Source organism: Schistocerca americana, chromosome 4 (genome assembly GCF_021461395.2).
Source record: "Schistocerca americana isolate TAMUIC-IGC-003095 chromosome 4, iqSchAmer2.1, whole genome shotgun sequence".
Lineage (NCBI taxonomy): Eukaryota > Metazoa > Arthropoda > Insecta > Orthoptera > Acrididae > Schistocerca > Schistocerca americana.
The window spans coordinates 252209647-252232288 of record NC_060122.1 but is presented as its reverse complement, the minus strand read 5'-3'; the positions used below and the strand labels follow the sequence as shown (position 1 = coordinate 252232288).

General features: G+C 40.8%; 1 protein-coding gene across 1 annotated transcript in view; it reads left to right on the top strand.

Annotated features, from left to right (window-relative positions):
* The first annotated feature begins 12717 nt into the window (after positions 1 to 12717).
* The window catches only part of LOC124614031 (retinol-binding protein pinta-like), a 181367-nt gene continuing 171442 nt past the window's right edge, over positions 12718 to 22642 (top strand). The window contains exon 1 of the mRNA XM_047142855.1: positions 12718 to 12828. The gene's annotated coding sequence lies outside the window, so the exon portion shown is untranslated. The remainder of the gene's footprint in view (positions 12829 to 22642) is intronic.

Here is a 22642-nt window from a genome sequence, read left to right as displayed (position 1 = left end):
ACCCGTATGGCCACGATTATGACAGACGCCTGGTACGACGACTCACCGTGCTTTTATTCTCTATCAAGGCTACGTAGACATTCTACAAGGCATATGAATATCTGCAATGCTCTGGTTTTGCACCAACAGAAACTCAGTGACAATATCCTACTTGGAACCTTCGACCACACTTACTAGTAGATTGGGCATGATGTCATTTTCGTGTCTCGTACATCTCCTGGCTGAAAGCACGTGACTACTGACAAAACATGGTTGTTTCACGTTGTGCTTAAGGGTGTTCCGAGTGCTTTGTCGCCGGCAGCGGCATTAAATTTCATATTCAAGTATTGTTACGCTAATGAAAATGTATTTACTGAAAACTGCAGAATTCAAGTTAATATAAATTTTACAGATATAAAGGCGCTTTCACGTAAGTTATTTGTTGAAAGAAAAGCGGGTGATATTATATTTTGGAATTCGTAATTGAATATTCAGTCATAAACCTACATAAAATTACTTTTTTTTAACAATAGGTTCCCTAAGGATGAAGGAAGCTAAGGATAGAGGCGTTGAAACGTAAGCATTGCAAGCCAGTTGCCCACTCTTTTATTTGTTCAAAACTCTTTAAGGAAAAATGTTTTGACAGGTCCGGGTATGGAGGGAGTTGGCTTTGCGGTGATGCTGTTCCAAAGATTTTCCATTTCCCTGAGCGTATTAAGGAGAGGCAGAGTAAATCACCTACTAGAAAATGTTCGCTAGATGAAACTTCGGCTGATATTTCTTTCCCCGAAAATTGTAAGTGTGAAACTGTTTTAGAATGTGTGTTTTAATAGAGAGCTGTTAAACTAAAACTGAAAACAATGTAGCGCGTTCCCATTAGTGAAACAAATGCGTTTGGACAGATATATAAATTATCTTCCGTATACCCCAATCATTGCCTATCGTAAATAGGTATAGTACAAAATTTTGTTTTCAGCAATAGAAGCTAATACCAGAGAAGTAAAAGTTTTCGGTACATTGGGGACATTTTAGAAAGTGATTTCACTTCTCCTGGCATAGCTGAAAAAGTAGTAAATGTAGCTAAAAAGCAGCTGACAATTAAAGCCAGAAAGACCAGTAATTTGAAGCGTTCATCTAGCAGGATGAAGAAAAGAGTTTTATATTTTAAGTTTTTGGTAAGTGATCTTGAAAAGAATCACATTATATGTGAATCCATGGCTGATTCACTCAAGGTAAGCTCCTGTATATCTACATTGTCTCTAATACCTTGACATGCAACTGTTTACAGACTAGTATTCATATGTCCTTGCAACTCTGGCTTACAGATGTCAAATGATGCCACCTAGAATGTCAGAATCGCTACAGTATGTGGAAAGAGGACATGTAAAAGAAAAGTATACACAAGCACTTCAGACCTTTTCTTTAACATTGCACTTGTACAGTATCAAAGCAGATAATTACGTTAGAAAAAATGTCAGTACATCTCTGACACACCCACGGACACTAAGATGGTGGTACAGTGTTGTTCCTGATGACCCAGGATTAAGTAGAGAAACGGGTACAGCTGTTAGAAGCAAGAGTCAAGAATACCTAAGCAAATCCAGAAATTGCTTTTTTCTATGTCCTTTGATGAAATTGCAATAAGGAAACGAATTTTGTAGAAATAAGTTTGTGGGATATACAGATTACCCCCAACTGCCTGTTGCAAATGAAGCACTGACATTTATGCTGATCGCTGTCAATCGCTCATGGAAAATTCCAGTTGGGTATTTTTTTTGTCAATGATGTAGGTGCTGTTGAGAAATACAATCCTCTTAATGAGGCTTTGAATTTCACTTATGATACTGGCGTAGAGGTAATATCTGTGACTTTTAATGCCTCTCAAGGAAAACTTTCTTAGCACAAACTAGATGCACCTCTTTCAACATCCAGAAGAAAATAATTTTGAACCACGCACTCTGTCAAGATGAAATTCGATTTTGCTGGATGCGTGCCACATGTTCAAGTTGACACACAATATCGTAGCGGGTAAGGGTACCATTTTTGATGTTAATGAAAAGCCAGTAAAATGAAATTCTACATTTAAATTATATGGCAGCAGAGGATGGATACACTTCTGGCTGCTACAGAGGTAAGGACAAAACATGTTGATTGGTATCGCCGTAAAATGATTTTTAGCACTACTGTACAATCCCTGAGTATTAGTGTTGCCAGTGTCTTACAATTTCTAGATAAAGATTTACACCTAGACGGCTTTAAAGGGTGTGAACCAACAGTTTGGTTCATAAGGATAACGAACCATCTTTTTGAATGTTTTAATTGTAGAAATCCATTAGTTAAGGGTTACAGATCTCCTCTGTCAATGCAGACAGCTGTTTATATTTTGCCATTCCTTGATGAATTCGAAAAATATATGCTGGAGCTAAGAATTCGTTCAAAAGCGTCCTCTGTTTTGTATATAAAACGAAAGAGTGGTTTTCTAGGTCGTATACAGAGTTTAAGAAAGTCATATGTTTCACTGATTAGCAGCTCTCCACCAAAACTTAAATTCTCGTTCACTTATAAGCTATTATAAGACCCCATTGAAACATTTTAGCTCTATCAAAAGGTGGCAATGATAACAACAATTTCACTGCAACTCAGTTCTAAGCTGCCTATAAAATACTGCTTATACATCAGTAGGTAAGAGGGCCAGAATTTGGAAGTAATCTGAATACAGGAGTTTCTGTCATTCTTAGTGTGTCTGCTGGTTTATGTTCAATGCAGACCAACCCACTTGAGTCATGCGTTAATCTTAATGCTGGAAAGTTGGATGTTGGCTCAGTGTCTCATGGCCACACTTACAGTATTCCTCTAGTCTCCTTCCAGTAGCTGTCATATTATGTAAGAAATGTCGTTGTGTACACAGCAGGGTTCATGGTAAGCAAAGTGCATAAGGAAATGAATTGCGTGGAATGTTCTAATTATTTATGTAGTGAGCCGGGTTGTGTGGCCGAGTAGGTCTAGGCGCTTCAGTCTGAAACCGCGCGACCGCTACAGTCGCAGGTTCGAATCCTGCCTCGGGCATGGATGTGTGTGATGTCCTTAGGTTAGTTAGGTTTAAGTAGTTTTAAGTTCTAGGGGACTGATGACCTCAGATGTTAAGTCCCATAGTGCTCAGAGCCATTTGAACCATTTATGTAGTGAATTAGAAAGTTATAACGGAGCCGTGTGTGGCATGTGTTCATGCCATACCCCCCTTCTGTGGGGGAAGGACTGGTCTGCTGACGTGATACATCTACATCTTCATGATTAGCCTGCAAACCACATTTAAGTGTTGGGAGCGACAGAAGAAGGAACAGGAGTCGCAGGTAAAGGAAAAGGAATGCAGCACCAGAAGAAGAATTAGAATAGCTTTGGAAGATTTAACATCAATTAAGGCGGAAGGGATAGGTAACATTCCATCACAATTTCTAAAATCATTGAAGGAAGTGGCAGCAAAACCACTATCCATTTGGTATGCAGAATGTTAGAAACTGGGGACATACCATCGATATTCCGGAAAAATATCATCCACACAATTCCGAAGATAGCAGGAGCCGACAAGTGCGAGAAATATCGCACTATCACCTTAAACCATCCAAGTTGCTGACATGAGCAATACACAGAGGAATGGAAAATAATATTGAGGCTTTGCCCGAAGGCCGTGAGTTCAGCTTTAGAAAAGGTAAATCCACCAGAAGGGCAATTATGACGCTGCGGTTGATAAGAAAAGCGCGACTGAAGAAAAATAGATACACTTCGTAGAATTTGCTGACCTCGAAAACGCATTCGCGTCAGATGGCAGAAGATGTTAGAAGTTCCGAGAAGAGTACGGGTAATCAATAGGGAAATTCGAGTAATATTAACACTGTATAAGGAACAAGAAGGAACGACAAGAGTGGAAGAAGAATAAAATGTTTGGTTTAAAAAGGTAGTAATATATGAATGCAGCTTTTCGCCCTACCCCCTACTGTTCAATCCATACTGCGAAAAAGCAATGAGGGAAATAAAACAAAGGTTCAAGACTGGGATTAAATTTCAAGGTGAAAGGATATAAATGACAATATTCGCGGTTTACAGTGCTATCTTCTGTGACAGTGAAGAAGAATTACATGGTCTGCTGAATGGAACGAACTGTCTAATGAGTACAGAAAATGGGTTGCGAGTTAATCGAAGATAGATAATGTAATGAGAAGCAGAAACTTCTGATCATAATCGGGGATCACAAAGGAGACGGAGCAAGGGTGACATAAAAATCAGGCAGGCACTGGCAAAAATGGCATTCCTGATCAATAAAAGTCTACTGGTCTCTGACATATTACTTAATTTAGGGCAGAAAATTTCTAAGAATGTACGTTTGGAGCACAGTATTGTATGCAAGTGAAACATGGACTATGACAAAGCCGGAACAGAAGAGAATCGAAGCATTTGAGGTGTGGTGTTACATAAGGATGTTGAAAACGAGATGGTCTGATAAGGTAAGGAATGTGGAGGTTCTCCGCAGAACCGGGGAGGAAAGGAATATAATGAAAACAATGTCAAGAAGAATGGACAAAATGATAGGACATCTATTAAGACATCGGGGAATGACTTCGATGGTACTAGAGGGGGTTGTAGAGGGTAAAATTTTAGAAAAAAGACGGATTTTGCGCTTTTACTATGGGCCCCTTTGCTTTTAAATTGTCTGAAAGTTATTCTGAATTTCTTCTTCCACTGACCCTTCCTTTTTCTGTTTTTTCAAATATTTCAAGCAACGATTCCATTTTAGCTTCCTTTCCCATCCTACTGATACACTTTTAAGTGTTTTTGTATTCCTTTCTTTCCTGGCGTATTTTTGTATTGTCTTTTTACATTGAACAACTGTAGTACGAGTTTCTTCTGTTACCAACAAATTCTTAGCAGTTACCTTTCTGGCATCTACATTTATCTGTTCTAATACTACATTCCTTTATTACTGTTCTTCATGTTCCCTTGACTCAGTCGTCTACCGTGGCATTTAGTAATGCAGCTTCTACATTATCAAAACGCATCGAACCCAACAGTTGCAGCATAGTCTTTACTATTCAATATCGCTATACAGCGATCCCTCCTGGCGATTCACTTTAATTTCAGGTGGAATCCCATATGATTCAGTATTGCTTTTTGGTGTCATCATGTTGTAATTCAGTATACAAAACTGTAAAGTCTTTCGAGGTCACTTTTTGACAAATTGCCTGTTGGCATCTGTCTCGGATTCTTTGACCGACGTTTGTCTGAAAATTTTTACGACGTTTCGCCCTCGTCAAAGCTTCACTCTCCATTGCTGGTGACCATTCCCTGCTAATCACGTTTACTACGAAGAAGTGCAGACCATTTGTGTTGCTAGTATTGTGTTGGTTAAGACCTCTACTACTGTAAAACTACAACGGACTGTTGAATAAAAATTTTATGAGTGAATAAAAGTGCTATGAGGCTATGGCTGACATTCCCACTTGTCTAAAACAGGTCCTTGTAAGACGTAATCCAGTGAAATTATTTGTAATGTGCAAAGAGAACATTTTACTTAAGTAATGATATACTCCAGGGTATTGTCCCATAGAACATCAGTGAACAAAAATATGCAAAATATGTTTACTCATTCATTAGAATATCTCCGAACTTCGCAGTTATTCTTGTGACTGAAAATCTGAATCGAATCGTTTCATCAGGTCTACTGTATGTTTTGTGCAGTTTGTAATTTTCACCGATGCTCAGCCAAGAACTTAGAATATTCTACTCATTTACAGTTTTTTGATGGAGAACTACTTTTATCATAGGCATATTAATTATTGCACAACACCGAATGACATGTATTGTTTCATTTCTTGCAGTTAGTTCATTTTTGCAAAACCAGCTAAAAATTTTAGGGAAAACATCATTTACCACTTTCCCTAGGGTGCTCGTTCGACTGGCTGGACCAAATGCTTGTCTCATCTGCTGAAAGACTGATTCTTTTCCTCCAGATTTAAATAAATTAGGAGACTGTTAACATAGAGCAACACCAGTAATGGAGCCATGATCGAATCCCGAGGAACACCCACTGTGGATGTGCTATATCGTCCCTGTTTCTATTATTCAAACATCAGAGTATAACTTCACTTAAAACTTTCTCCTATCCTTTCCTCTCCGACTGCAGTTCGGCACTTTACCTCTGAAAATGTCTCCCACAGGAGGAGAGGAAACGTTAGTAGGAATTTTTAGGCATCGATCACTGTCTATTATCCCTTAGGTACTAAGTGATGTCAATACGAGTCGTGAAAGCTTACACTGTGTGATAAGAAAGTAACATTTTATGTCCTTTTGCCTCAATAGGAGCTAATCCAAGTAAGTTCTGAACCATGTACCTAGCAGAAACGTAAATTTTGTAATAGAGAATTATGACTGACTCAATCGAATATCTCAGAAAAATCACAGAAAATCGCAGTGAAGATACTTTACAATTTATAAATTTTGTTATGTACTTAGTGAATGTATAAACAACTTCCTTAGTAAATGGCCCCTTTTTAAATCTGAAATGTAATTGACTAAGTGCCCCATTACTGTTCAGATGGGTGACAACAATTGAGTTCATTATCTTCTCCACGATTTAGGACTATCATCTATCAAAGGAGATTCTCAGGTAGTTAGTGACAACTGTGGAGTCATCTTTCGTATAGGAATTATATGAACTAATGAGATACTACGCATGTGACGTGCGAAGATAACCAGTTATAGAGCCACTACGTCTTCATGTCTTATTGGAGATGCCGTCATCCCCATATGTACTTTTGCTTTTGAGTGGCTTCAGATGTACTTTTACTTTTGAGGGAATGATTATCTTCCTTATGTCAGAAGGGAATGTGTGTCGAATTTTCATGTCCCCTGTACTGGTTCTTCACTGTACTGTTCTGCTATCACTTCTGAACTTCTTTAACTGATTTCCTCACTTACGTTGGAAAAGAAACTGTGAAAAATATCTACTACACATTAAAAAAATCTTCTATAATGCCCCCGTGTTCTTCAGTAGAATTAACAGCATCTTTTAACATTTCTTTCCTTACGTCTCTTTTAACAGTAGCTCATATTAATACGATTTTATTGCGGTATCCACCAGGTTCTACAAAAAATATACATACTCGTAGACGTTCTTAGAACATTTCATAAAATGATACAATAGTATTTATAGTATGAAAATACTTCATGAACCTTTCTTGTAGTGGCTATATTTTACATTCCCTTTTTTGTTCTGGATGTACTTTAATATCTCTAGCTAGCCATTGTTTTCTTGAAGACTTTCAAGGGTTCCATTTAATAACTTTTTTGAAAGAAACGGTTACAAAGTTACTAAAAGGTGTGTTTAATTATAGCTGACACTTGACTCATTGTAAAGGTAACCTCGGTCAACATCTTTTAAGCTTTCCAAAACTCCTTCCGTTGTTTGGCCTTAATCACCCGCAATGTTTACGTCGAATTACTCTAGAATGTACATGTGTCTAAGGTATGTAACATGACTAATTGTGAAGTAAAATTGCATTTACGACAGGATAAGATTTCGTTTGCAGTATGAGAACGTTAACTTGAGTTATTTGAGGGGAAATTTACAACTAGATTGCTAGTAACATCTCAAAATCAGTTTTCTTTTATATTTGTCTTAAAATAATTAAAAATCAATGCTCTTTTCTTTTTGTCTGAATGTGCAATCAGTTCTTGAACATTTCCAGATTTCCTGGCGAGAACCTGAGCAAAATAACAGCAGCTGAAGTTATATTGTACAATAGTAATTCAGAAGCTTGTTTTTCCACACCCTGGTATCTTCCTATGTCTCTTGTGATTTATTAAGAATTTATTTGCTATTGCTAGCTGATCTGTATTGCAGAGCTCTGTTGCCAGTAGGATAGTGTGTGAACCATCTCCCTGCCCTGTATCAACCATTATTTATTTTATTGTTTCCCTTACACTTATTCTCTCTATATATAATAGGTCCTGTTTTAACGTGTTTTTTGAAATTGTTAAATGTTTTTGTTGATTACAATGTCAATTTCAGCATACTAACAGGAATGATAATAATAATAATTTGATAATAATAATGATTATGTTATAGTTACGAATGATATGTATATAATGTATCATAACCAATATTAGTGCATTTTAAGATCAATGTGAATAAGCTCTGGCATGGCATCAGAGCATGTCACCATCCTACATTTACTAGAGTGCCCACTTTTGAGATTTTATCAATAATATTATTACTTTTGTGTTAGAAAACAACCTCGGAAATAAACTTCGGGACTGTTTCAGACACTGCGTTACACATCACGTGTTTTGCGCCTCCCTTCAATGTGCATCTCCTCTTCTCCATCACCGACGTGGACGTAGAAGCTGTGGCAGTGTGGGGCTGATGTGATACTGCGGGCTCTGCTTCGTGTGACGCTGTTATCTTGGCTGCACACGCACATTCTGTAACACAACATTCGCATTTACATTTACCACAACACTAGATCCACTCGCCAGCACTTCATTATTCCGTTGACTTTGTACGGGAGGGGAGCGGTTTCCTGATTACTGTACACTGATAGTTTTTTTCTTTCTCATGCAGGGAAATGGTGTTAGCAATATTGCCTACTCTTGTCCACCATCCATTTTGTCTTATAAGTTCGGACACTGGTTGATCAGTCTGTTGTTTACTTAATTCCATTAAATTGTCATGGTTAAAGAAAGTGTGATAGCACATTCCTGCGTGACCACAGACAGACTTTATTGTCTTTGCTGTTAAATCTTTTCAGACGGATTAGGTATGGGTCATGTCCCTTTAGGTAATATACCATGCCCCGACTGGGATTCGCTTGGTCAAAGTCTAGGCGTTCTCGAATGCGCGGGAGTTTTTGATAATCTTTGAGCTGTTTCCCAGTCGCTCTGGCGTGCACCTACCTTCCACTTGGTTGTTGCCCTTTGATCTAAGAATTTTGTCAAGCCTCCTTTTCGCGTAACCAGTAGGAAACTGTACTACATCTTACCATAACGTCTAGATTCTAAGGAACACCTGTAGAGCATCGGTTGGCGCAGTACCACAGTCTCCTGAGGAGCGCATATCTCTGTGTACGTCTCAGAATTTTCCTATTCCACGCACAACGAAGTCTGCGGGCCCGAATACTTGCTGTGTAGCCTGTGATGGACGTAGAAACCGTATCCCGATAGGTTAATACTGCAGCTTTTAATTTGCTGCTGAGTTGCGGGCTATTTTGTGCGCGATGTTGCTTGCTTTGTTTAAGATTGTCTGAATGTGTCGCGTGAAGTTACGCTTTCCGTCCAGTTGAGCTCCAAGGTATTGCGTGATTGTTTTTGTATGATAAAGTTGCTTTCTAATTTACCAGTCAGCCATTTAATTTCTCCATATCTCCTGTCTAACTAATCAGTTCATATTGCTGTTGGTTTAGTTTATATCCTGATGTGAGTAATACACGGTCTAATCATGTTAATGTGACCACCGCCTGTATTCTACCTCAACGTGTAAGTAACACTCACTGACGGCAGGTGGCAGCGTTAACATCAGAGGGTATGTAAAGTGTGTCGGAGGAATGTAGAAAACATTCCAGTCGTTGTAGCAAAGCAGAAAACGAGCAAAATATCACACGTCTAAAGGCGCATGATCATTTCCTTTCAGGTCAGGATGGTAGCATTTCAGTTACGGCTAAGTTTGTAATCGGTTCGAGAGCCGCGTTGTTAAATTATACCGTGTATTATAAAATTGCGCTATCCAAAACCGGTGCCGAGGCAGCTTTTGTGCACTTCTGGCCATAAATGACAGGGGGTGAGAAGTGTACGAGTGGATAGACGTGCAACTGTTGAGCAACTGGCCACCCAGATGAACCTCCTCAACAACTTTTCAGCGAACGTTGCAGCGTATGGCCTCCACTGGAGGCACCTGATTCATATACCCATACTAACTGCAGTTCATCGGCGATGAAGGTATGAATTTCCGCATCAGTAGAGTCACAGGTGGCCTTTTGAAATCAATCACGTTATATACTCCATCGGACAGTTGGCCGTTAGCACGTACGGCATGAACGATCTGAAGTCGAACAACCGGCAACAATCGTAGGAAGTATCCAGGCCGGAGGGTACTCCGTGAATAATCCCATTCTAGAAGGCACTACGGATCAATATCAATCCTTGGGGATCATGTCCACCCTTACATACAGTTTGTTTTTCCTTGGCACGATCCACCTACCAACAGGGCAATACAACGTGTCACTCGGCTTGCAGTGAACGTGCTTAATCCAGAGAGCACCAGAATGAATTTACCGTACTCCCATGGCCACCAACTCCCCGGATTTAAACCCAATGGAGAATCTGTGGGACCACCACGAACAGGTTGTTCGTGCCATGGAGCCTCAAGCGAGAAACATAGGGCTCCTGGCCACTGGACTGGAGTCGGCACGGCTCCACATGCTTCCAGGACGTCACTGACTCTCTTAGGCAACGACGCGCAGTGGCCCGCACTACAAAAGTTGGCTGTACAGGCCTTCGACAGGAGGTCGCATTGATGTGACTGGACATTCTGTTGTCGCTGAACAGTTCACAGTTACTGACTTTTCTGTACCTTCCAGTTGTTTGTAAATAATACTTCTGTTGCATCATTTCCTGATGCTCTTGATATTACAGTACATTCGCCTGAACAGATATGTTTACTTTTATTCCATTTCACTTTGCTAATTGCACCCTGACCGGATACCAATTCGATTCAACACAGAGTACGCGAAACAACTTGCTCCACTTTAACATCAGTGTACCGCAAGTCTCTAGACGAAAGGAAGATTCCAAATGATTGGAAAAGAGCACAAGTAGTCCCAGTCTTCAAGAAGGGTCGTCGAGCAGATGCGCAAAACTATAGACCTATATCTCTGACATCGATCGGTTGTAGAATATTAGGACATGTTTTTTGCTCGCGTGTAATGTCTTTTCTGGAAACCCAGAATCTACTCTGTAGGAATCAACATGGATTCCGGAAGCAGCGATCGTGTGAGACCCAACTCGCTTTATGTTTTCATGAGACCCAGAAAATATTAGATACAGGCTCTCAGGTAGAAAACATTTTCCTTGACTTCCGGAAGGCGTTCGATACGGTTCCGCACTGTCGCCTGATAAACAAAGTAAGAGCCTACGGAATATCAGACCGTCTGTGTGGCTGGATTGAACAGTTTTTAGCAAACAGAACACAGCATGTTGTTCTCAATGGAGAGACGTCTACAGACGTTAATGTAACCTCTGGAGTTCCACAGGGGAGTGTTATGGGACCATTGCATTCCACAATATGTATAAATGACCTAGTAGATAGTGCCGAATGTTCCATGCGGCTTTTCGCGGATGATGCTGTAGTATACAGAGAAGTTGCAGCATTAGAAAATTGCAGCAAAATGCAGGAAGATCTGCAGCGGATAGGCACTTGGTGCAGGGAGTGGCAACTGACCCTTAACATAGACAAATGTATTGCGAATACATAGAAAGAAGGACCCTTTATTGTATGATTATATGATAGCAGAACAAACACTGGTAGCAGTTACTTCTGTAAAATATCTGGGAGTATGCGTACGGAACGATTTGAAGTGGGATGATCATATAAAATTAATTGTTGGTAAGGCGGGTGCCAGATTGAGATTCGTTGGGAGAGTCTTATGAAAATGTAGTACATCAACAAGGGAGGTGGCTTACAAAACACTCGTTCGACCTATACTTGAGTATTGGTCGTCAGTGTGGAATCCGTACCAGGCCAGGTTGACAGAGGAGATAGAGAAGATCCAAAGAAGGGCGGCGCGTTTCGTCAAGGGTTATTTGGTAAGCGTAATAGCGTTACGGAGATGTTTAGCAAACTCAAGTGGCAGACTCTGCAAGAGAGGCGCTCTGCATCGCCGTGTAGCTTGCTGTCCAGGTTTCTACAGGGTGCGTTTCTGGATGAGGTATCGAATATATTGCTTCCCCCTACTTATACCTCCCGAGGAGATCACGAATGTAAAATTAGAGACATTCGAGCGCGCAGTCGTTCTTCCCGCGAACCATACGCGACTGGAACAGGAAAGGGAGGTAATGACAGTGGATCGTAAAGTGCCCTCTGCCACACACCGTTGGGTGGCTTGCGGAATATAAATGTAGATGTAGATGTAGAACATCTCGGCCGCATTAAGACTTCTTACTCTAGACGTTCCGAACGTAGAATACTACACTTCCGTTGCTTTTTTCACCTCCCCATTGACAGCCACTCTTGATCTGAGTGGGGGTTTAATGTGGAATCCATTATCCATTGTCATATTACATTGCCTCTTCCATTGCCATGCCGTTGATCATTGCTGTTCCTCCTGCTTTATGAGCAGTTTCCCACTCGAAGGGGACGATGGTGGGAGTAACCTGCGTTCGTTTCCCCACCATCTTTAGTCATGGATGTAGTATGAAGAATCTTTGGGCCCCATTGCGAATGATTTTCTTTAAATCCGCTAGGAGCAAAAGTGAGATCGAGCAACTTTGGATTAGCAGTCAAAGACGCTACTCCTGAGCCACGGTACGTAGCTGACAAGAGACTTATGACTGTATTCCTTGTAAGTTTCACCAACAACATGACGCAGCAATAGACAGCAGACCACGGGACGCAGACGGTGGAGCCGGCTGTTCCCTCAGTCCGGACGTGCCCACCATCGCCCTCTGGCCTCCTTTAGCCCAGATGCCGCCTTGAAGACTTTCCCTGTTCAGCCTCTCCGGCCCACGCTGTAGCAGTCGGCGCCCGGCGTGAGAAGCGGCACTACGACGTCCGGCGAAGGTCTTCGAGCGGTCAAGAGCAACGCTGTGAGTAAACAGACCAACTGCATTGCTTACATATCTTCTTGACGGGATATTCTTATGTAGCAGTTCAAGCGAATGCTGAGGCAGTGCACTAAGCCATGGCTGGCACAGAGACGTAGACAGTTTGTTCATCCTCGTATTCAATCTAAGGTGTGACAATTCATTAGCTACGCTATCTCCCACTGGCCATTACGCCTAATGTTGCCCATAGAAATGTCAGGAAAAGTTATGTATGTATATTTACATATACAGGGTGAGTCAGGGGGAAAGTTACATGCTTTAAGACGTGACAGTATTAGTGTTTCTGAACAAAAAGCTTCAAATGGACATATGCCCTACTGTGAATGGTTTCCGAGATAAAACACGTTTAATATCACTTTCGTACGCTTTTCTTTAACAACTCGAAAACCGCACACTCCAACGAAAACGTGTCTCATTACACAATTAAACTAAATTAAATTGGCCTCAAAAATAGGTCCTATTTATTTTTTGTCTAGGACTAACAGTTTGCGCGGAGAGATCGCGGGAATATCGAAAAACTCGCGCTTCGTTCGTGCGTACCTTTACTCCTGACCCACCAATAATGCTTTCGGTATACGATTTTGGAGTTGGCTCGAACTCATTATTGCATCGTGTGGCTCAGTGTCGTGTCATAACAGGACATACAGCCGACCTTTCTGGAGAGGTTGCACATCCTCCTACAACAATTAAATCTGTAGAAGAAATTTTTTTGCTTTTAATCCTTAACAATAGAACGTATTCTAGAGATCACGGATGGTTCGTCGTCATCTCTGTAGTTTTTAATCGGACGTGCAGCGCCTCTCTGATGGTGTTTCAAATTTGATACCTTTTATAATACCACTGCGTTATTCGAGAAACTTGTCACAAGACTTCAATGAGCGATAAACTGCAGTCTTCGAGAAACGACAGTGTAACAAGTGTGAATAAGAAAGGGCAGTAAGAAAGGTTTGCTCTTCCATGTGATGCGACTGTCATGTTCATTAGAGGAGCAACAATAATTTAAGTACAGAATGGTAGTTGAAGCACTGAACTGTGGCCATACTAATGATACCTTTCCTTCTGGTGATTTTTTTTGTAAATGCGGTGGAACAGAGGAAAAAGAATTCGAGCGTTGCTCTTTCTGAACGTGACCAGAGTTCTTCGACCAGTGCTCTACGAAGCTAGCTGTTGAGTACCGGATGAAACAGAGCATTTTGTGGCACGAAGAAATTTTTGTTACTAGCCTCTAGCCCTGCCACTCATTCTAACACTGTTTTTGAGACCATTATTTCTCAATGTTCATAGAAGAATTAAAAATTCTGAAGTGAGCTTGCTTTCCTTTTCTCTACACTGTTTCAGACTGAATTTATTTAGTGTGAAGACTGGCGCCAAGTTTTAATACATAAAGAAATGAGTTACTTTGTTATGCTTGTGGACGATAAAGTAAATGTATTTATTGTTTATTTCATTTACTAGTTGCGGTTTTCAAATATGATCTCTCCTTCACAATTTACTTCAAGCCGTATTCGACACGTGTTATTTCTACTGCTATTCATAATACAGTAAGGAATTTAATTTATTATTTCATAGATAGTTCACTGAACGATCCCGCAACTCAGTATGTCGTTACCTAAGTATTATTAAGTTTTATATGAAAAGAATGTGGTCTAAAACTGTTGAAGCGGAGGAAATAAATAGAAATAAAACTGTCGTAAGGGAAAATTAGATAATTAGAAAGAATGTATTATTAAATGACAAGAAGTTATCAATATTAATGACAAGTACAGGAAATAATACTTAGCGTAATTGTTAATTATTTCTCATTCTGTTAATTTCTATAGTGAAGGCGAACAAGCACTCGGTGACTACGTATTTGGATCCTTGCAGTACCTACCAGTTACCGATGTTGGACTTGCAAACGGTTGTTTTCTTCGCTCTAGAAGATTTTCTCACTAGTCATTTTTTATGGAACTTAAATTTCATGACTCTGTGGCTCGTCCCGGCGGAGGTTTGAATCCTCCCTCGGGCATGGGTGTGTGCGTTTGTTCTCAGGATAATTTAGGTTAGGTAGTGTGTAAGTTTAGGGACTGATGGCCTTAGCAGTTAAGTCCCATAAGATTTCACACACATTTGAACATTTTTTTTTTAAATTTCATCTTCTGAATGTTATCGTGGTCCTCTCCGTTGTCTGGAAATTAGGATTCTGGTGACGTTCTGAAGTTCCTTACTCTACTGGTGGTACGAAAACTCTGCTCATAAATACGCACCCAGGCCGGATCACTGTTAATATTCAGTAGCTCAGTAATATAGATTCGTCATACTTCCTCCGTCCACCAGAATCAAGTGCTGACATCCAGATCGAGAGTTACAGCTTCCTCACATTCTTCTCTACAAAGTCGCAGTACTGTTGATCATCACAACATTCACTTTATTTAACTATCAGACGATTGCTATTTCTGCAGCTCTTTCTTGGAATATGTACCCGCTAACCTATTTATGACAGCAAATGTTTCTTGGTCGTGTTACTTCGTACAAACTGCAACCTCATAAAGTGAGCGCCTCTTCATCTTCGGTGAAAATTTGATCGAGGAATTGTTATCATTACACGTTCAGGTTTCCAGTTTCTTCACATCAGTCTTTGCTCCTTTCACTGGCTCTAAAAAGATCGTATTGATGCCCAAGAGGCACGTAACTGACATACTTTCTCACTTTCCTTAACATGAGTACCATACGCTCCTCTTCCAGCACTGTCACTGATGCGTTACCGTCAGCGGTCGTCCACCTCTTCAGCGCCTGCCTGCCGGTTATTACTTGACCTATTTTGCTGGCCGAAGTGGCCGTGCGGTTAAAAGCGCTGCAGTCTGGAACCGCAAGACCGCTACGGTCGCAGGTTCGAATCCTGCCTCGGGCATGGATGTTTGTGATGTCCTTAGGTTAGTTAGGTTTAACTAGTTCTAAGTTCTAGGGGACTGATGACCTCAGCAGTTGAGTCCCATAGTGCTCAGAGCCATTTGAACCATTTACTTGACCTCTATTATTTGCCTAACCTTCTCGAAATTGTATTTTCTGTGCCAGTATTCTGTAAATTTTGTCGCGATCTGAAACTTGGTTGGATAAATTCTAAGAAACATTAACGATTCAGCTAGCTATGTTTTCCAATAGGCGCCGGAGGCCTTGGTGAGGAAATTCAGCTGAATCATTTCGGGGGGCTACATTAAGTCCCACTGAACTTCGAACGCACACAGCCATGAATTGAAAATGATTAAGGATTTCAAATTAAACACCTTCCAGCCGTTTAGTTTCCAAACTTATTTTATTTGGCTACCAGTTTCGACGATTTACTACGCCATCTTCCACCTATGTTCTGGTCAAAAGATGGCCGAAACTGATAGCCAAATAAAATAAGTTTGGAAACTAGACGTTTGAAAGGTGTTTGATTTGATATCATGCATCGAACAGCCGAGTCGCGCAACCATCTCTTAAAAGATGAACATACAGAAAAACTCATTAAAGTGGTACCCAGGGTATCATGATAATGTGTTGTAGAAGTCAGTAATAACATGAATTTCCTGGCTGCAGTTATGGCAAAAAAAAAAAAAAAAAAAAAATGTAGCCTTCCTTACGTGCGACACAAAGGCTTTCACCGAACCGAATTCAACCTGTCAACCTTCAGTAGACAACAGATAAATCACAATCAACATTCGACATTTTAGTACGCCAATACTCGTAAGAAAACACTCGGGAGGATTCAGGTTTGAGGAAAGTTGAGATTTGAAGCTATTTCGACGACGACATCAGTTAAGATGGAAGAGCACGGATAGGTGAGGGTGGGGAAGGAAACCAGCCGCTTTCATTCGAAAGAAACCATCCTGGCACTTCACTCAAGCAATTTATGGCAAACACCAGAAACCTCACCAGGATTTGAATCGCTCTCCTCCCGGTTACGAGTCCAACGTCTCACCACTGCGCCACCTCGGTCTGTGTCTGGCATCGAAGCCAGGACTTCCACTTATAGGGTGATGACAAAAACTACACGCTTCCATTTGTCTTTGCCTTATCGCCCAAACACTGTCGCTGAAACTTCCTTCTTAGGGCTTGCTACTCAATCACAAGAAAATAAACTTTTCTTCAGGTACCAAAATTTTTCTAAAATCTAAATAAAAATGAAAAAAGTAGTACTCTGGACTTCATGTATCCAGTGTCACTTTAAGGATGTTTTGTATTCTTTTTCGTTCACATAACGGCACTTATTGTAAACATTTTTGAGGTCAGTACGAATTCTCCTAGCCTCAGTTCTGTCTGGTGTAAAGCGTATTGCTAGTACTGCCATTCGATGTCAAACCAAAAATGCATGACGGCGACTATTCTGCCACTTAATTTAAGTTACGAACAGTTTTAATGTTTCGCTTTGCGGACTCTGTTTTGTCGGTACGTCAATAAATATGCCTTTATATTCAGGAATCACACACTCTGTATTTGCCAATTCAAAAATTCTCTCTCCAGCCTTCATACAGGTATTGCCAATTGTAGCGATGTTGTTTTGTAATTGCAGATGCAACAATTCTGATGTTAGACATACTAATAAGCTATACCGTGCGATATTAAGCGTCCACGAACATACCTGCTTTCTGCCGATTGTTAATGATATGCTTAAGTATTACTCAAATGTAGCATTCATATAGTGAATGCATAAGTTCCTACAACGTTCCACACACTCTGATCGTTCTAAAGTCGTGGCGGTACGTTGCTGACCCGAGAAAAGCTTTCCCTCAAGTGAAAGTCAGGACAAGGATTCTTTACACCAAGATCGGTTTCTCTCCAGTTACTTTGCTACAAGTCCGAAAGCTAAGGTCTCTTTCCTGACACCCCTGCGTCTATCCCTCAATCTTAGCTCTCTTACAGACGGATTCACGAACATACAAGCACAATAACGAAGATAATCATAGAGTAGAAAAAAAGAGACGTGATGCAATTCTTAAACCAAAAAATACCCACACATATTAAGACGAAGAGTGATCAAACAGCAAAGTAATTCGAAACAGTCAAGCTACAAAAGGCTAATGTCGTTGTATAAAAATGATTATAGCATTACGGGAGTGGGTGTTTTTACAAAGAAAAAGAAAAGCATAATATGCTACGTTACTTGTCAGAATAATTTGACGCTCGCGAAGCGTAATAAATGGCCTGATAAAGGGCAGTAAGAAAGGAAGGGACCAGAGTATAGTATATTAAGACAGATTTATTAGCTTTGAGTGTCAAATAGTGACATGACTAATGTTCTTGGCCCTTATTTTCTGTAAATATCCCTCTAGTTGCCCATAGCTAATTTTTTTTTCGCTTAGATTCTGTTAACTCTATTGCTAATAATTCCAAATGTGTCTTTTGCCTATACCTAGCTAACATTTTTCTGTCTTTATTGGTGATGTTTCTTTATCTAGTAGTTGGAAATGATCAGCATACCTCCTCTCGTTTCCTGTTAACCATTGTCATACATATCAGTAACTAGTTTTTTTCCCCATTTCCTTTTCCAAACTTCAACTACTTAATACCAGAACTTTACTAAGACCACCACAATCTTTCTTTACTGATCCACCAAACTTTTAATGCGTTTGTTACTACCATGTGGAGCTTCTATTTTTTCTTTTGTTCATCTTTTCAGATTTTCTGACAGTCGCGACTTTCCGTTTGCTAACATGTTTTGATAAAGTCATTAGTTTTAGTGTTCACAGAGAGCAGCTAAGCCTTTCTTATAGTCAAATCTTCAGCACTAATAGATGACTACAACTTTGAAGTAAAATGTGATTGTACGCTCACGTAAACAGCAAAAGCCTGTTTGAGCATATTATACCTGATAAGTATATAAAATAACTTACGCAAAATTCAGCTGGACATATAACTTGATTTATTAGTATTGGATCTGTTAGTTTTCCAGCGAAGTCTCTGACAATTTTTGGTATTTTTTTCCATAGCATTACTGTCCATACATTTTGCATTTTGACATCAAAAACCCAATAACTAAGAGAGCTTAAAGCGTCTCTGTGGGCAACGTTATCCCAAATTGTCTCTTTTGTTAACACGAAATGTTCTTCCTTTGTTCGGCCGCTGCTCTTAAGGATTCAGGCACAAATTTGGGAAAGAAGTCAAGCAAACTTTTATCATAATTTTTAATTAAAACCTCTGTGCAGCCGCTGTCTGGTCGCCAGAGAAAGAAGTTTCCGTTAGTAATTATTGCCAGTTTATTTGATTACAGAAAGAATATTACAAGGTTTATGTCAGTTGCTCAGCACCAATCGTAGTTGCCTTTCCTTCTCGTAGCTCTTTGTCACAATTATACAGATATTTTAACTCTTAACACAATTATTAGCTGTGGATCTTTAAGACGCCGCTCTCCTTCGCTTCGACGGTTGTGCGCTGTTGCTGCAACTCTTCCCTATTCACAGGAGAATGACGTAGGGGTCTTGAAGAAAGCACACCAACGGTCGCTGATGGCTGTCGTTAGGAGAAATTCATCACGTGTCGCTTTCTCCGAGTAGTGTATCATTACGCTAGTGAGGAGAGAGAGAGAGAGAGAGAGAGAGAGAGAGAGAGAGTGGCGAGGGATTTGGGGCGGCGGGGTAGAGCTCTCTTAGGTGATATTACACTGACCAACGAAATCACCAGGTAACACAAATGACGGGCACACCGCTACTGTGGAATGTACTAACATACACTTACGCCGAGCAGTCAGTAAATTAAGAGAAGCCCTCTATTCTGATAATGAGCTTCCATTTTTCAGCTGCAACTCATGTATACGTCATCGGCGACCGTAGTAAATAACAGTGTAATGGCTCAGCACCAATCACGGAAACAACGAGACTAGTAATCCACGCGTTGCATTCGTCAGAATCTGACGAGTTTCCATGAATTACACTAAAAATAGTCATTATACTAGACTTGTATTACGTATCTGAGGCTTAAGATGTCAGAGTCACTCTGTGTAGTACAACAAGTATCGTTATGGAGAAACCATATGTGTTTCAGCAAATGCAGTTGCAGTTCGGAACCTCCCGATATGCCTGCCTCTGCTAACGACGTGATGTAATATATTACTATGGAAATGGACACATCATCGTCATTCGAACAAGAAACAATAAAACCGAGTTGCCTTTCCCGAATCCATCGGCTGGCTGGCTCTGAGCACTATGGGACTTAACATCTATGGTCATCAGTCCCCTAGAACTTAGAACTACTTAAACCTAACTAACCTAAGGACAGCACACAACACCCAGCCATCACGAGGCAAAGAAAATCCCTGACCCCGCCGGGAATCGAACCCGGGAACCCGGGCGTGGGAAGCGAGAACGCTACCGCACGACCACGAGATGCGGGCAATCCATCGGGTTTTCTGTTACACTGAATCTACCATCTGGCGAAAGTACATGTTGCGTCCGGAAAGTTCGGCGAATGGTGTCATAAAATAAAGGAAACAAGAGTTACAAAACGGAATACCTTGACTGGCCTTGGAAGTAATGACCATTAGCTACAACACACTTCTGAAATAACATGAAAGGCTGTTGGATCAGCAAACGCTTCTTGTGCGAACTGGTGGAAAAACCAGAGACACGCGTTGTTTGGTATCCGCAGCCTTTGCGTGCTGAAGTCCTTCGATCAACGCAAAGTATCTTCTTAGCACTCTCCTTATTTTCCAGATTTCCTCGCCTTATTAACACTGACATACTTAGGCTTCTCAAAGGTTGCTCGTGACCATAGTGCATCGAGCAACTCAACAAGAAGCGTTTGTTGACAGTTTCCAACACCTTTACTGTCGATTTCAGGGGTGTGTTGCAGCTAATAGTGATTACGTTGGAAGCTAGTGAAGGTATTTTGTTTGTAACTCTTGTTTACTTTCTTCAGTTAAGACTTCCGGACTGAGGGGCTGTGGTCGATGTACAAAATTTCCACCTAACCTTTCGTCTCCAGCTGCGGAGACATCTTATGAAGTCGTCCGGCTACTGCCACTTGCTTACTTTGTTTGCTGAGACCACTGAGACGCACCTTGTATACTACCTTCCAGAACTACTTTTAATGTACACACCATAGGAAGGCTTAAGTCTGAGCTTCATTAATATAGACCTTAAGTTGTTGCAGAATGCACAGTGGGATAAGAGTACCGTAACAGTAGTATGAATGATCATTTGCATCACTTCGTTACAGAAGACCAGTACGACAGTTGTCCATATCAAGGACTCTGAACAGTGCTGCAATTGATTCAGAAGCACGATGACGATTTCTAGTTGATAAGCTGTGCCTCAAAGCCACTATACTTTAACACATACTCGTTCTGTCTTCAAGTTTCGCAGAATGGCGCCCTCATAGTATCTAAGAATATTTTTCTGAGACGCTTGCTCTCGCACGAAGTATAGGCGGCTAACTTCCCAATTTACATTTGGAAGAGTTCATGCTTCTGTCACTTGCTTTACTGTTAAGCATAGCGAGTAGCGCGTTTGGTTTAAAAAACTCTGCCTACAATTCCAGTTGCTGAATATCTTTAACTGAGAGTGAAATCTGAGATACGTATTGCGCATATTTTGCATTTCTGCTCGACCATTTCCACCTGAATTCGCCAAATGTTACCAGTTAGCTGACGAGATCACTAACAGACGCTTGTTCGGCGACAGTTGAACCGAAAGTAGTTATTTTCAACACTGGACTTAAGAAATTTCAGCCCAGCTACTTGACCGGTTACGGGAGCAGAAATGGTAGCGCAAAATTCGTGATCTCTGCACTTCACACCAGTATCTTAAATTGGAAATTTGTGGTAAGGTGTTATGGCACCAAACTACTAAAGTCATCGGTCCATAAGCTTACGCACTACTTAATCTAACATAGACTAAATTACGCTAAGGACAACACACACACCCATGCCCGAGGGAGGACTTGAACCTCCCACGGGGGGAGCCGCCCGTACCGTGACAAGACGCCCTAGACCGCGCGGCTACCCCTCGCGGCCCAGTATTGCAAACTTCTCCGCAGTTTCGTATTCTGACTCATGAAATTACTGATGGCGGGCCGGCTCCCTTGATGCTATTTTTTGAGTCTACAGCGTGTGCCAGCACCTAGTTTCACCTTTCCATCGTCGACAGCAAAAGTAACAATATGACACTGCTATATACATGCGCACATTGATGTCCTCCTACAGAAACATTTACGACACTGTAAACGCAAGGCCTCCACGTAGCGTAAAGTAGATCGCCTTGCACCGATCCTTGAGCCACTCTGGTAAATAAAGTGATAGAACGACGGCGCACCTTCCTCGACACAGTAATAGGAAGACCGATTAGATGGAGACTACTCTTTCAGTGTATCCATCAAGCAATCAGGTGTCATTTGGTAAAGTATGATGACGCTTTTCAAACTATAAATAACTAATATTATATCTTTCCTAGATAATCAAGCAGACTGAAGAAATGCAGTAGAGTAACAACCATTAACATGTTGTCTAGGGACATCAGCCCACCAAGGTGCTGCGAGGAGCCTTCCAAATGTTAGTGTGAAAGCCATCGTTTTTCCATTACGGAGTAGCGTAGGTGAGACCACGTATCCATCATCGTATGTCCAACAACACTGATGTTGTTAGGGCATCGAAATTAAATTCCTATATGTGCACAAGAGAAAGGTTATTCAATCAAATAAGAACAAGTAACAGAAATTGTGTCCTCTTGGTAATATTTGGAAAAAAGAAGCATCTTGCTTCAGTTACTGTTTGGAGTAGACATGTGTGATCTTACACTTCGTGAATAGCAGTACCACTTACAGTCGACCAAATGCTGATTCGCAG